This window comes from Urocitellus parryii, chromosome X (genome assembly GCF_045843805.1).
Source record: "Urocitellus parryii isolate mUroPar1 chromosome X, mUroPar1.hap1, whole genome shotgun sequence".
In the NCBI taxonomy this organism is placed as follows: Eukaryota; Metazoa; Chordata; class Mammalia; order Rodentia; family Sciuridae; genus Urocitellus; species Urocitellus parryii.
The window spans coordinates 22,817,908-22,834,761 of record NC_135547.1 but is presented as its reverse complement, the minus strand read 5'-3'; positions in this window follow the sequence as shown (position 1 = coordinate 22,834,761).

The following is a 16,854-nucleotide window of genomic DNA, read 5'->3' as shown; positions in this document are numbered from 1 at the left end:
TTATTGTCTTTATTCTTGATAATTGCCATTCTGACTGAAATGAGATAAAATCTTAGAGTAGTTTTGATTTGCATTTCTCTAATTACTAGAGATGTTGAATATTTTTTCATATATTTGTTGATCAAATGTATAACTTCTTCTGAGATGTGTCTGTTCAGCTCCTTAGCCCATTTATTAATTGGATGTTTTTTTTTTTCGGTATTTCATTTGGAAAAATAAGAGACCCAGAACAGCCAAAGCAATCCTTAACAAGAAGAGTGAAGCAGGAGGCATCACAATACCAGACCTTAAAGAATACTATAAAGATATAGTAACAAAAACGGCATAGTATTGGCACTAAAATAGACATGTAGTCCAATGATACAGAATAGAAGACACAGAGAAAAAAATCCATAAATACAGTTATCTCATACTAGACAAAGACGTCAAAAATATGCATTAGAGAAAAGATAGCCTCTTCAAAAAATGGTGTTGGGTAGAACTGGAAATCTATTTGCAGCAAAGTGAAAATAAACCCCTATCTCTCACCATGCACAAAACTCAACACAAAGTGGATCAAGGACCTAGGCATTAGACCAGAGACCCTGTGCCTAATAGAGGAAAAAGTAGGCCCAAATCTTATCATGTCAGATTAGGCCCCTACTTCCTTAATAAGACTCCTAAAGCACAAGAAATAAAATCAAGAATTAATAAATGGGATGGACTCAACTAAAAGGTTTCTTCTCAGTAAAAGAAATAATCAATGTGGTGAAGAGAGAGCCTACATTTTGGGAACAAATGTTTGCCACATGCATGTCAGAGTACTAATCTCCAGGATATATAAAGTACATGTCATTATTTTTAAAAATTAAGTTTATTTTAGCATAAAATATATTAAAACACGTGCAATAATTAGAGAAATAAGAGATGCAATCAAAAGTTCAAATATAATTCGTCAGAAGTCCAATATCTTCTCCAAAATATTCTCAGACTAATCAATAAAACCAAGGGGCTAACTATACAAGCATGAGTAATCTATTTATATAATATACTAGACAAAGGAGCCATAAACATACATTGGAAAAAAGATAGCCTCTTAAACAAATGGTGCTGGGAAAACTGGAAATACACATGTAACAAAATGAAATTAAACTCCTATCTCTCACCATGCATAAAAGTCAACTAAATTAGATCAAGGACCTAGGCATTAGACCAGAGACCCTGTACTTACTAGAAGAAAATGTAGGTCCAACTCTCCATGATGATGGTTTAGGAACCGTCTTCCTATGTAAGACTCCTAAAGCATAAGAAGTAAAGGCAAGAATCAATAAATGAGATGGTATCAAACTAAAAAGTTTCTTCACTGCAAATGAAATAATCAAGAATGTGAAGAGAGAGCCTATAGAATGGGGGAAAAAAACCTTTGCCAACTGCACCTCAGATAGGCCATTAATCTCCAGGATATATAAATAACACAAAAAAACTTAACTCAATAAATAAATAAACTAATCAATAAATGGGCAAATGAACTGAACAGACAGTTCATGGAAAAAGAAATACAACCAGTCAACAAATATATTAAAAATGTTCAACATCTCTAGCAATTAGAGAAATGCAAATTAAAACTATACTGAGATTCCATCTCATTCCATTTAGAATAACAATTATCAAGAATACAATTAACAATAAATGTTGGCAAGGATGTAGAGAAAAATCTTCATTCATACATTGTTGGTGGGACTGCAAATTGGTACAACTACTCTAGAAAGCAGTATGGATATTCCTCATATTTTCTGAGGAATGGAACCACCATTTGACTCAGTTATCCCACTCCTCAACATATACCCAGAGAACTTAAAATCAGCATACTATAATGATGCAACCACATCAATGTTTATAGCAGCATAAGTCACAATAGCCAAGATATGAAACCAACCTAGATGCCTGTCAACAGATAAATGGATAAAGAAAATGTGGTTTATACATACACAGTGGAATATTACTCAGCCATAACAAATGAAATTATGGCATTTGCCAGCAAATGGATGGAACTGGAGACTATCATGCTAAGTGAAAAAAGCCAGTCCAAAAAAAGGCTGAATATTTTCTCTGATATGTGGATGCTAACACATATGTGGGGGAAACGGAAGTTCACTGGATTAGACAAAAGAGAATGAAGGGAAGGAGTGGTGATGGGAATAGGAGAGATAGTAGGATGAATCACACATAACTTGCCTATGCTCATATATGAATTCACAACCAGTATAACTCCACATCATGTTCAACCACAAGAATGGAATCCTACTTGGAATGGGTTATACTGCATGTATATCTACTGTCACTCTACTATCAGGTATATCTAAAACGAAAAAATTACAAAAATAAAATGAAAAAAGAATGGGATCCTAATTATAAAAAGTTATACATCGTGTATGGATAATATGTCAAAATATACTCATACCATCATGTATATCTAAAAATAATGTAATAAATAAATAAGTGAAATTGTAGACAATGAAATAGCCAAAGAATAATTTAATAACTGAGAACAATACAGTATGGACTTGGGTAAAATCAACCTAGTTGAGAACAAAGAGGAATTATTTTTATCTGGAGCCTATTAGGATTACCATCCAGAAGACACAAATTTCAATCAGTCCTAAAAATGTGTCCCCAGGTTTTACAAGATGGTGGCTGCTTTTACAACTTAAACTGTAAAAATGGGACATGTTAATCACATCTGTTATTTGTTAAGTGTGACTGATGTGGCAAAAGTCAAACCACTTGTAGGAAAGGGATTGGGCACAGTCTCAGGACACAATGGTGATGTTTTCACAACCTATAACAAAGGGGCTAGTGAATTTCATTTCAGAGTTGCAGTTCTCCCAGTTTACAAGGTCAACCTATATCTCAGTTGGAAATTTGCAGACAGTATAGTTCAAAAGTTCAACTATGGATGTTCCTGAAACTTGGTTTAAGAAGTCCAACCCAGCTGGCTGCAATGGATATGATCTCAGTGGTTCTGGGGGCTGAGACAGGAGTTTGAAGCCAGTCTCAGCAAAAGAGAGCCACTAAGCAACTCAGTGAGACCCTGTCTGTAAATAAAATACAAAATAGGGCTGGGGATGTGGCTCAGTGGTAGAGTGCCCCTGAGTTCAATCCTCAGTACTCCTCCCTAAAAAACAAGTCCCACCTACTCCATTTTAAGTGCCCAGAACCAATGCTACTCCACTTTAATTTTCTTCCTTGATTCTTCTCTATCCCTCCCTCCTTCCTCTCTCTTTCTTACGTACACACACACACACACACACACACACACACCTCCTAATAAGCAAAGGAAATAAGATTACCAGTATAAATTAGAATTCAGAATGCAGTAAATACTGCTTTGCATCTTAAGCAAGAAAAATAAAGATCCTAATATAAATTTTACAACTATAGCCAGTTCCCTATACTCTCTTAGAAAAACAATCTGATTACACAGTGCAAAAAGTGACTAATGACTGCTTAGAAAATCTACATAAAAACTAAATCGAAATGTCTATGTCCTTCTTCCAATTAGTAATTGTTTCTGAGAAGGTAGAGAAAGTGAAAGTGAGATGGAGCCATCTAACTTTCTAACCTATCAGATATCACTGACAGTTTGATATATAGTGTCATTACCTGATTTTGGGGGTTTCTCAGACAGTAAATATGACATTTCATATTTCACCAAATCTCTAAATTTTTATAATGCTTATTAAAATTCCAAGATAGTATAACACATGATAATATTCAAACACCATAGCCTATACTGAGGTACTAAAATAAAATATCAAATGAGAGACAGATTTTCAAATCTACTGATTCACCCAACTAATATTTTCATGACCCTAAGATAATGTTAGCTAGTTTCTTCCCAGTGGTAAACTACAAAGATTGATGAGATAAACTCAATGCTCGACCTTGACATTTGTAAGAGTAAGTTAAGTTTGAAGCTTGTCAAAAGACTGACAGCTCCTCTTTAAAAATAAATTGCCCAGAATATTAAATGATATTTTATGTACAGGCACATTCAATTTGATTTTTGCAGTATCCTAGAAATTACCAATCATAGTTTTGGAGTTTTGAGGGCAAAAAACATTTCAATCTTTACTCTGAAGTTGGATTCTGAAGCCCTGAGGGTAGCACCTTTTGAGAAATCTTTCCAGTTATAAAGGTCTTAAAAGCTTCATTAATAACTCTGCTTTGAAAGCATAAAACATCTTCCTCTGGCCTTGAACCTCACAGTCTCTCAAAACCAATGTTGAAATATGAAATGACTGTCTGCTTTTGAAGATTTACTATATGAGGAAATAGGGAGGGAGACTTCTTGGCTCCAAAATTAAAGACCCAATAAGAAGCTTTAACATAGCTTTACTATTGCAGATTTCAGTAAAAGAAGCAAATTCATCATGGAAGAAAAAATGCTGGAGCACCAGTGCCAGTGTTGGCAAACCAGATGGTTCTCAATGGCAGTGCTGCAGAACTAAGGCCTAAATCCAAAACAAAGTAAGGAATTGTCTTAGTCACCTTTCCATTGCTGTGGCAAAGTACCTGAGAAAATCAATTTAGGGGGAAGGAAGATTTATTTTGCCTCACAGCTTCCGACGTTTCATTTCACGATCACTTGGCTCTATTGATTCTGGATGGATAAGAGAATATGTGGAAGAGCAAAGATGCTAACCTCATGGCAGCCAGGAAACACAGTGGTGGAGTGGCTGGGTCCTAATATCCCATTAAAGGTCACACTCCCAATAGCCTGCAGATCTCCCCCTAGACCCCACTTCTTAAAGTTTCCATTGCCTCCCAATAATGCCACCTGGTGGAGACCATCCTTTGGGGTCCATTCCAGATCCAAATTACAACAGGAGGTCTCTGGCATGAGTATGGAAGAGCTTTAAACTAAGCTAAAATTTCTTATTGAGATCCTTGGACCATTGATCATAATCACCTGGGAAGATGTTTTAAAAAGCAGACAGAAAGGCCACATATCAAAGCTAGTAAACCAGAATCTCCATCAGAGAAACATATTAGAAAGAAATTGGTGCAGCCAATATGGAAAGCAGTATGGAGATTTCTTGGAAATCTGGGAATGGAACCACCATTTGACCCAGTTATCCCTCTCCTTGGTCTGTACCCAAAGGACTTAAAAACAGCATACTACAGGGACTCAGCCACATCAATGTTTATAGCAACACAATTCACAATAGCTAAACTGTGGAGCCAAGCTAGATGTCCTTCAGTAGAGGAATGGATAAAGAAAATGTGTCATATATGCACCATGGAATATTACTCAGCAATAAAAGAGAATGAAATCATGGAATTTTCAGGTAAATGGATGGAGTTAGAGAAGATAATGCTAAGTAAAGTTAGCCAATCCCCAAAGAAACAAATCCCGAATGTTTTCTCTGATATAAGCAGGCTGACTCATAGTGGGGTAGGCAGGGGGAGCATGGGAGGAATAGATGAATTCTAGATAGGGCAGAGAGGTGGGGGGAAAGGGAGAGGGCAGGGGATTAGCAAGGGTGGTGGAATGTGATGGACATCATTATCCAAAGTACATGTATGAAGACATAAATTGATGTGAATATACTATGTTTACAACCAGAGATATGAAAAATTGTTCTGTATACATGTAATAAGAATTGTAATGCATTCTGCTGTCATATATAAATTTTTAAAAAGAACATTTTTAGCAATCACCACCCCAGGTATTATTATGTAGAATAAAGTTTGGGACACACTAAATTGATGTTTCTGAAAGTTGACTAACACCCCTGAGAGAGAGAGATCTTCCAAGTATTCTTTGAATTTGAAGAACTTTACTCTCTCACAAAGCAAAACCTGAAGACAAAAACAGCAGCCAAGGCTATATAAACACATTTGAATAGCTGCATAGCAGTTTGGGAAGAAACCTGATCACTAAAATTTTCTTCCCCCCAATAATAGAACCTATAAATTACCCAGTGTATTTACAGATGCTTCTGCCTTTTATGACAGAGAAGCTAAGAATTATGACTGAAAGTTTGAAACTACCAAGGCACTGGCTTTACTCACTTAGTGATCATCCTAATTGAATAGATATTAGGATATTTCAAAAATTTTGGTTTACAAAATTTTTACATAACCCCCAAAGTAGAAAATTTTCCTAATATGTCATTCCTTTCTTGTATCTGTAAAACTCTAGACTGGTAAACATGGCCAAATTCCTCTTTGAGTACCCACAATTCTGCCTGGCCTCAGGGTTTCTTTTTTTTTTTTTTTAAGAGAGAGAGAGAGAGAGAGAGAGAATTTTTTAATATTTATTTTTTAGTTTTCAGCAGACACAACATCTTTGTTTGTGTGTGTGCTGAGGATCGAACCTGGGCCGCATGCATGCCAGGCTACTGCTTGAGCCACATCCCCAGCCCAACCTTGGTTTCTTAAACATATAGCACAAGATTGTACCTGTAGCAGTGATAGGTGACTGGAATAGATGTATGCTAACCCAGTGGATCCCATGAAAACATAGCTGTTGGTTTTATTTTAATTAAAACAAATCTGATGTCTTATATCCCCTATCTCATCCTGTTTTATTACCATTTGCCTCTTTTTTTTTTTTTTCTCAAAGTGGGTTGGTAGCAGAGTAGTAGTATATGGGTTCCAAATTATGGGCCTTCAGTAATAGATGGATTTCTCTGTATTTGAAATTTAATGTGGCTATCCTATCACACTTTTTCAATGTTTTCCCCAAACTTACACCTCCTTCCCAGAGTTTTAATTATATGTGAATATTATCAACTAAGTTTGAGAAACACTGTGCTATAAAAAGTTAACTAGTTTCTTTTCTTGTGGGACTTCCAAGACTGTTCATTCTTTCTAATTTTCATTTAGAATCTCCAGGAGGAAAGCAAAGCATGTAGTAAGGCATGGTGGAGCATGCCTGTAATCTCAATGGTGGAGGAGGCTGAGGCAGGAGGATTGCAAGTTCAAAGCCAGCCTCAGCAACTTAGCGATGCCCTAAGTAACTCAGTGAGACCCTGTTTCTAAATAAAATGCAAAAAAAAAGATTAGAAAATACAGGCTTTTGGCCACTCTCTACATCATGGGGATAGGGAAAGATATAGAACAAAGAATTACAGAACTTCATAAATATAAATAAAACTAGACAAACAAAGATAACATAGATGAACTCTAAGGTATGATAGTGGTGTGAAGGCCAGCTCACACAAAATATGTCCCAAAAGTGTAATAAAAAGAACAATCATAAACATGAAATTCAGAAAAAAAGTGGTAATCAAACAAGGAAAGGCTCAGATATATGACACAATATTTCAAAAGCTATACCCAAGTGAAATTAAAAACAAAGGTTTCTCATTTGATGCAACTCTCATTCAGATCCTCTGTCCCATGAATTAGTATAGTGGAAATAATATGAGTGGTTTAAAACATCCTGAAAATTGATCAAAAGAAAAATATTTAGAAAACCTCTCTAAAAGACTAACCACTCCTTACTGACCTCAGTATATTGTCAAAGACTGAAAAAAAAATAGTAAGCCTTCATTTGGGTTGGAGGGTTAAGACAGAAACTGGTGAGAGAAGACAGAACAATCATATAATCATCCACAGCTAATTTCTTCCAGTAACAACAGAGAGCAGGCAAAACATAAAACAAACAAGAAACTAAAGACAGGCAAAACTGAAGGAATGAAGGAGTCAGAAAGAAAAGGTTCATGGCCATGCCCTTATGAATTCCCCCATCCAAACATAGAGGATGACAGAATTGAGGCAAAAATCCAGGGATCTTAGACATTTTTTTCCTCTACTAAGAGGAAAGGGTAAAGGAGGAAAAGTTGACTTTGACATTGATTATTGTTATGGTTTGGATGTGAGGTGTTCCCTAAAGCTCACGTGTGAGGTAATGCAGGATGGTTCAGATGTGAAATAATTAGGTTATGAAAGCCTTAACCCAATTAGTGAATTAATCCCCTAATAAGGATTAACTGAGTGATTACTATAAGCAGGTAGGGTATAGCTGAAGAAGGTGGGTCACTGGGGGCATGCTTTTGGGTATGTATTTGGTGAGCTGAGCTTAGTCTCTTTATCTGCATTCTGATCATTGTATGACCTGCTTTCCTTCTGCCATACTCTTCCATCACACTCTTCTGCCAAGATATTCTGCCTCAGCTTGAGCCCTGAGAAATGGAGTCAGTTGTCTATGTACTGAGACTTCCGAAACCATGAGCCCCAAAATAAACTTTCCTCCTCTAAAATTGTTCTTGTTGGGTCTTTTTGTCACAGCAGCAATAAAGCTGACAACCACAATTCTATTTGTTGGAAAGAAGGGTTCTAGGGCTTCAACCTGAAACTAAAGGGGCTGTGCATGCAGTAGGTGGTGCCACAACAAGTCTCATTGGCTCCGAGTCCTAACTATGCATTAGAGTCACCCTCTGGGGAGCTACTAAATATGCCAAATCCTGAGCCTCAAGCCAGACCACGTGAATCAGAATCTTTGAAGGTTAGACTCAAACTTGGTCCTTTTTTAATTAAAAATTTTCCTCCAGCTGACTGCAATGCCTAGTAATCATTGAATAGGCAGAATGAATCTTGTTACTGGCATTTTACAGAAATCACAGAAAGAAGGGATCCACTAACTGTAACTACCCTCAGGACTGCAGTATGTGACCAGAATCCCCAATGACTAGCTATCAACCTAATGCTCTTTAGAAGATACAAAGGCCAGGCATGGTGGCACACACCTATAATCCCAGATACTTGGAGGACTAAGGCAAAAAAAAAAAATGTAAGTTTGAGGCCAACCTGGGCAATTTAGTGAGACTCCATCTCAAATTAAAAAAAAATAATAAGAAAGAGGAATAAGGATGTAGCTCAGTGATAAAGCTCAATTCCCAGTATCAAAACAAACAAACAAACAAAAAAAAAACAAAGTAAAAAGAGAGTGAAGAAGAATTAATTCCATTCTTAGAATTTCCCTTAATTTAAATATGAGTACAATGACAAGAAACAGAATAATAGTTCTGCAAAAATATTACAAGAATTTTCATGGTGGTGAGGGGAATCAAAGGAGAATAGGAAGGAGAGCAAGGGGTACAGATAATCAATCCACACTTGAAGAAAACCTTCTCTGATAAGGAAAAGAAAAATTTCAAGAGAACATCAAGTCATTGAAATAAGATATTAAAGACAAATGATGAAACAACGAAATGTGAAGAATAAGATGAAAAGGAGCAGACAGAGGTAAGAAAATGAATCAAGAACTGATAAACATTACTGAACTCTAAAGCATATCATATACCATGAAAATGATGAAAAGAACAAAGCAGAGGTCACGATATTAATAACAGAGAAGAGATTGAATTCAAGGAGAAAAATGTTTTGATAAAGGATACTATCCACAATGAGGATATAACTTCCATAAATATTCATGTACCAAATAACAGAATCAGAAGACATAGAACATAAACTACATAAAATGCAAGCAGAAATCTCCAAAAACAGTAGTAGAAATTGACCTTATGTTACTGTCATCTATGACAGACTAGGTAGACGAAAAATAAGTGAGAATAGCTGGGAAAATTCTGAAAGAAAACAAATGAGCAGAATTAAAAGCATTAAGAGCCTTCAAAGTTTAAAAGAATTTGATAAAAAAAGAAATAGATTGATCGATGGAACATAAGAGAGTCCAGAAGTGGACTGTTATACATATGGAAATTTAATATATGATAAAGGTACTATTTCATATCAGCAAAGAAAATATGGTTATGAGTGACATTAGGACATGTGTGACTATTTACAGAAATCTGAATTCCTTTTTCATTCACTATACCAAAATAAAATCCTCAATGGATCAAAGGTTTTAACAGCAAGCTAAAAAAAATCTTTAAAAAATTACTAGATGAAAACATAGGGAAGTTCATTTTTAAACTTGAAATTGGAAACTATTATGCTTTAGATGTGATGTGTCCTCCAAAAGATCATGTGTGAGACAACGCATGAAGTATTAGGGATGAAATGATTGGGTAATGAGAGCCTTAACCCAATCAGTGAATTAATTCCCTGATAGGGATTAACTGAGTGGTAACTGAGGGGCGGGTAGGGTGTGGCTGGAAGAGGTGGGTCATTGGGGGCATGGGGGGGTTATATTTTGACTATGGTAAGGGAGTTCTCTCCCTCCACCTCTCTTCCCTTCCTCCCTCCCTCCCTTTCCTTCTTGGTGACATGTCCCCAGGTGCTTTCTTCTGCAACACACTTCAACCATGATGTTCTGCCTCACCTTGGGCCCTGAAGAATGGAATTGGCCATCTATGGATGAGACCTCTAAAACCATGAGTCCCAAAATAAATGCTTCCTCCTTAAAATTGTTCTTGTTAGGTCTTTTGGTCACAGAAGCAAAAAAAAAAAAATGACTAAAACAGAAGCACTTCTTAAGCAGTATACAATCCTAACAATTCAAAAATAAAAAGACATTAAACTGACTATATATAAATGTAAATCTTGCTGATTGCAAATACTGAAAATGTCAGAAATAAAGACAAAAGACAAAGACTGAAAAAGCATTTGCAGCACACCTGACAGACAGATGACTACGTTCTTTCATTTATAATAAGCTTGTACAAATCAATGACAAAAGGATAAACAACCACAAAGAAAACTGGGCAAAGAATAGAAATAGTTCTTAGAGAAAGAAATACAAATGACTGTTAAATACATGAAAAGATTCTTTACCTTCTTCATGATTAATGAAATGCAAATAAAAACAGCAATGAAAATGCCTTTTTTACCCATCAGAATGTCAATAATTCAAAAGCTCACCAAGATGAGGAGTAATAGGCACTATAATATACTGTTGGCAGAAATGCAAATTGGTGCCACCTCTGGGGAGGATAATTGGGCAATACAGACAGTCCAAGTATCTAAGAATAACCACTACTAGAAAAGGGGCTGCTTAAGAAAATCTACTTAAAACAGGAACTAGAATATCATAGTTGATTTTTAGATGTTTAATTGGAATTTTATATTCAAAATTTTAAAACTACACAAGTGTACTTTGTCTCATATTTTTAAAGAATCAAGTTTCAATGCAACCATAAATACATTCTTTGAACAATGAATAAATTAAATGTTGATTGTCAATTTTTTCAGTATGACTTTTCGTACAAAATGACAGGATAATACAATAGGCATCCTTATTATTTCACAGTAGGATCATAAAAATTAAATTTTAGAAAATATTAAAGGGTTTTATAAATTTTCCCAAGGAGATCTCTTCATTCCTGATATTCCAATTGCTCTCTTTCATCTTACCCATTTTGTCCCTCTGTGTGAATTCATTCTTTTCCTCAAAAGTTAATTCTGCCAAGTCCTCACCTGTCAACAGCTTTGTGCGATTCAAGTAAATCTCTCTCACTTTCATCAACTTTGTTAAGTCTTTTATCTTCTACGCTATTTGAAATATTTACTTTGGAATTGATTTTCACTCTCTTTCTATTGTAACAATTGAAAAGACATCTGTATGATGGGCAAGGATAGGCTCCAGTGTGAAGTAGGAAGGAGAAACAATTTCCTAAAGGGCCAATTGACTAAAGAATATTGTTGTGCTTTAATGAGTTTTGCTTTTCCATAAAATCTTATAACTCTAGGGACTCACATAATGAATATTTAGATAATGAGAGTTTCCTTCTGTATATCACAATTAAAAATGAGTTTACTCTTTGTACTGTGCTAGAATACTCTTTCTCCTTTTTTGTTAAGTCTACTCATGTCTCACTGACTAGGTAAAGTGACTTATTAAAGAGTATGTGTCTCAGATGCAATTGTACATTTTTGTAATTTAATTAATGATCATCTTCCCCTATTGGACTGTTTATTCCACAGTGGCAGGGATTCTGTCAGGCACAGAGTACTCCCTCAATAAATATCTATTTAATGCATGAATAACAGTGAAAAATAGGAAACTACCTAAATGTCCCTTAATAAGGGAATGACTAATTAAATTAAGCTATGTCCATATAATGGAATAAATATTATATTAAACAGTCATTAAAAAGAATGAGGTACATCCTAATTTAGAATGACATTTTCCACAATATATTAGGGTGAAAAAATCAGGATGCAAAATAGTCTTTAAGATTCTATTTGGGCAAATTTATAAAGAATGTGTGTGTGTGTGTATATATATATATGTATATACACATTTCTCCACATATATGCCGGTACATGTATTCAACGTATTTTATAAGAAATCATTAACAGAGTTTGCCTTGGGGAATTGACGAGGTGTAATGGGGAGGATGATTTTTAGTTACCTGTTATACATTTATATTTAAATTATTTCACTACATTTGACATTTTAAATTTAATAAAAATGCATTGATTTTTGATAGAGGTCACAAATTGATCACTAGCAGAGTGAAGTCAGAAGTTCAAAGTGCAATGTAAGCAGTGAACAACAGGAAGCCATGCCAGAGTGGAAACAACTTATTCTATTCCACTATCTTGGTTGGTGGACCCCATTTTTCCAGTAACGAAGCTAGAAAACCAAGCCATCTTCGACTCCTCCCTATTGTTTAGTCCTCACATATAATCAGTTACTAAGTCCTATTGATCCTGCTACCTTAATAGCTTTCCCATCCATTCTCTCCTCACCATTCCACTGCCATTACTCTTCATCAGAACTACATCAAATCTCATTTGGATAGCTACAACACTCTACCCAGTGCTGGTTTTAGCTCCCACCATTCACTCCCTGTGACACTGTTATAGTAATCCCCAAATCCAATTAAGCCAAAATATCTGGAAAACGAACAGACCTCATCTACTACTCCCCATGGTCCTTTTAGTTCAGCCACCCTGGTGTTCTTTCATTTACCTGAAGTAGATCACTATATTCTCCCTGGGGAATTTTGTGGCTATATCTCCTTATTTTATAGTCCTCTCTTACCCATTTGCTTAATGTCTATCCATATTTTATTACTTCATCCCTGATTCCCATCTCTCCAAATTTGGTTAGCTCTCTGTATGTTCTGCCCTCTTTCAGAGCACTCTTCACATTTATGTTTGCTTTGCCCATATTTGTCATTCCCACTTGACCTTAAATTCCATCAAGAGAAAGTCTATGTCCACAATGCCTGACAGAGAGCTTGGCACATAGCCGTAGCTCAATAAATTATTATTAACTGGCTGACAGTTTAAGTGAATAAAAAATGCAAATTGTCTTATCTAACTCCCTTGCTTAAATCCCATCATGAAATAACTCATAGATTTTGCACATGGCTGTTTACCATGTAGAAAATCTATGAGTTATTTCATGATACTGATCCCACTTGCATTTCTAGGTTCAACTTCTCCAACTCAACCCTTTGTCTTCCATGCTTTGGTGATTCTGAATATTACAGAGTTTCTAGAACAAATCTTGTTGCCTCTCCTTGCCTTTGCATATGCTGTTACTCTCACATATATTGACTCTATCCTTCTTCCTTATGACTATATGGTGAAAACTCATTCATTCATCAAGAACAATCAGAATTTACCTCTTCAGCTAAATCCTCTCTGACCTCCTAAATAAGTTAATCCATGCTTCCTCTGTTTCACACTGTTCCTTGTATGCTTTATCTTTTTATCACCTTTTAAATATTTTATTATAAGAACTTAATAGTATCGTTTTTCCCAAACATCTAATACAATAAGAATACAGTAAATACTAAGTGTCTTGAATTGAACATGGATTGTATGTGAATATAAATTATTAATGGTATATCTGTAATACCCACATGCTTATGTATAATTTTTCCTGAGCAATAGAAAATATTATCAAGATTTTATGTGAAGTAACTCCATTAACTGCTCTGAAAGAATAGCAAATGCATTTTTTTACATCTAATAAACCTTCATGCTGCTGGTTGAAAGGCTACATAAAACTTTGCCTTCCTGGGACACAGCCAAATCTAAGGCAAACAGACCTTTTTTTTCCCCCTCAGATCTAAGGTTACAAATCTATGTGGCAAAGAAGGCAAAGCAAATAAATGGCCTTTACAGACCATGCAATTTAACAGCAGTGAACAAAACCAGCTATTTGGTACCTATGCAAACATTCCATGCCATCTTCTCAGATAAGTTGAAAGAATTGGGCCTAGTGTATCTAACAATAACACAAGGGGGGGCGGGGGCAGAAACATCATTTCCTCCCCTACCTTCTGCACAAGGACTTTCCAATTCATAGACACTAATTCTGACTTAACAAAGCCTATCTAGCCACTGCCACTTAATACTTCATTTAGATTTAGGATCACTACAGTTGTCTTCTACATGAACAGTGGAAAGTGGTTAATAAAATAATAACTCTAGGGTTTTTGGCTTTCCAGGGCCCCTCCAGTGTATATCAAGTTATATGTCACTGTTAGGCTCAGTCAGAATTTCCTAAATTATGTTTAAAGGCCCTATGGCACAATCTAGTTATAACTCATTCAGAATCATCCTAGTGACTTTGAAATTATTTGTATCTTTGCCAGAACCACCATCATTTAGGCTTGCCAAGGGAGTATTTCTAAGGTCTGCAGAAGGTCTCTGGGAAATCTTTCTCTTACAACACCAGGAAACAGAAGCAAACTCTACCCATTCTTCAAGGTTGTCTTAGAGTTTTTCAGCTGTTACAACAAAATAAAATAAACTGGGTAGTTTTTAAAAACAGAATTTATTTGTTACAGTTCTGGAGGCTTGGAACTCCAAGATCAGGGGAAACTTAATGGCTATTGAGAGCCCACATGCTGGCTTACATATAAATCCTTCCTGCAATGTCCTCAGATTGTAGAAGGGGCTAGGGGTCCCTCTTGGGCCTCTTTTATAAGGTACTAATGCCATTCATGAGGACTCTGTCCCCTAATCATTCCCAAATCAATTTGGGAATTAAAATTTCGTTATTTCAATTTGGGACTGGGAGGCACAGACACTCAGACCACACCAAAGACCAAGGTTAAATTATATAACTTTCATGAAGCCTTTTTTGAACAATCCCATGCCTACCTGGCCAAAACTTTCTCTGTACTCCTATGGTGCTAATAGTCTGTACCCTGAGGCTGTAGATTTGATAATACAGTGTTAGACATTGACATCTACCAGATTAATGTAAGTTATTTTTTCTTTCCAGACCAGAGTTGAGGAAGCTTCCTTAGGAAACCAAGACTTTAGAGAGAGCAAAGGAGAGGGAGGGGAAGGGAGGGTACAGGGGGGTAGGAGAGATGGTGGAATGAGATGGACATCATTACTCTAAGTATATGTATGAAGACACGAATGGTGTGACTCTACTTTATGTACAACCAGAGATATGAAAAATTGTGCTCTGTATGTGTAATATGAATTATAATGCATTCTGCTGTCATATATAACAAATTAAACATTTTTTAAAAAGTACTTCCTACAAAAAAAGAAAAGAAATCAAGCCTCTGCATTTGAGCTCAGTACCATCTAGCCCTTACTATGCCCAGTTGTATTTATTAGGATTAATTTGGTTGTAAACCTCAGACATCCAGTTCAGTAATTTAAAGATAAATGGTGACTTAATTAGGAGGATATGGAAGGGTCTCCTGTTGCACAATGAGAGATACAGCTGGACTTGAGGAATGAACTATTTTAAACACCTTTCTCTCTTTGTAAACCAGTTTCTTCTACATTGGAGAGCAACATGTTACAAAGTGTATCTGCTGGTAATCTCTGAGCAAAAATTACTCATCCAGACATTCAAAAAAAGGCAGGGTCTTTCTCAAAGTCTTAATTCAAATGTCTAAAGCATAGACTCTGGCCTAGGTTAGTTGAGATGATCACCTGTGAACCTGCCAAGTCTAGCTAAGAATCAAGGTGGTGAGACAGACATATAATTAGATTATTTGAATATTATATGTTAAATGCTTTAACGCAGAGGTTAATTCACACCACTATCAGAGAGAAAAAAGGGACATGGAGGTTCAGAGAATGTTATTGGAGGAGATAGAATTTGAATAGAAACTTGAAAAAAAAAGAGGGTTAACAATTGTGAAGGTCATTCCAAGCAGAAACCACATCATGAATAAAGGCATAAACACTTGAAATGAAATGGTGCTGGTGACTTTTTATAAGCAACATAACAGATACAACATGTTTAAAAGAGGTTGTTGAAGTATGGGCAAAACTTGAAGTAGGCAAGACCTTAAATGTCATTTTAGGAAGGCTGGTTCTATGTAAGCTGTGGTATAATCTGATTTGTTTAGATTATTCTGATGGTTGTGTGGAGAATAGATCCGAAAAGGTAAAGCACTCCCCATCATCCAGCACAATACACATATTTGGACACACTATAATAAAAGCTGGTAGAATAGTGCAATTCATGCCATCCTGTTCATGGCCAATAGTTCCCCTAAAAGAGCATTATTTATTTCATCACTGATTCTCCATTCTCCACCTCCCAAGATCCTTCTGGTTTATATTTGCCAGTGAGTATGTCACTAGTTTTAGATTCCAGGTTGTTTTGAAGAGCTCTACAGGATATGACAAACTCCTACTTAGGAATAAGGGACCTAGGACTTAGGAAAGAATTTCCAGCCTGGGGAAATGTGAACTCAATTTGCAACTAGTTAGCCTGGGGTTAAAATTAAAAAGTTGGTCAGGTCCCCTGGTGGGATTGGGGAAAAACAAAAACAGATAACTCTTAGTTCTCCTCTTCTCCTAGCATTTTGTGGGTACATTTTGAACCATCTTTCTCCTTCTTAACAGTACCACCTGCTACATCTACCCCACACAGCTTGAAGACAGTCCAACCTTTCCTTCAGTAAAGTAAACTCTGTCAGTAAATGACAAGAAAAGGGGAGGAAAAGGAGGAGGGTGCCA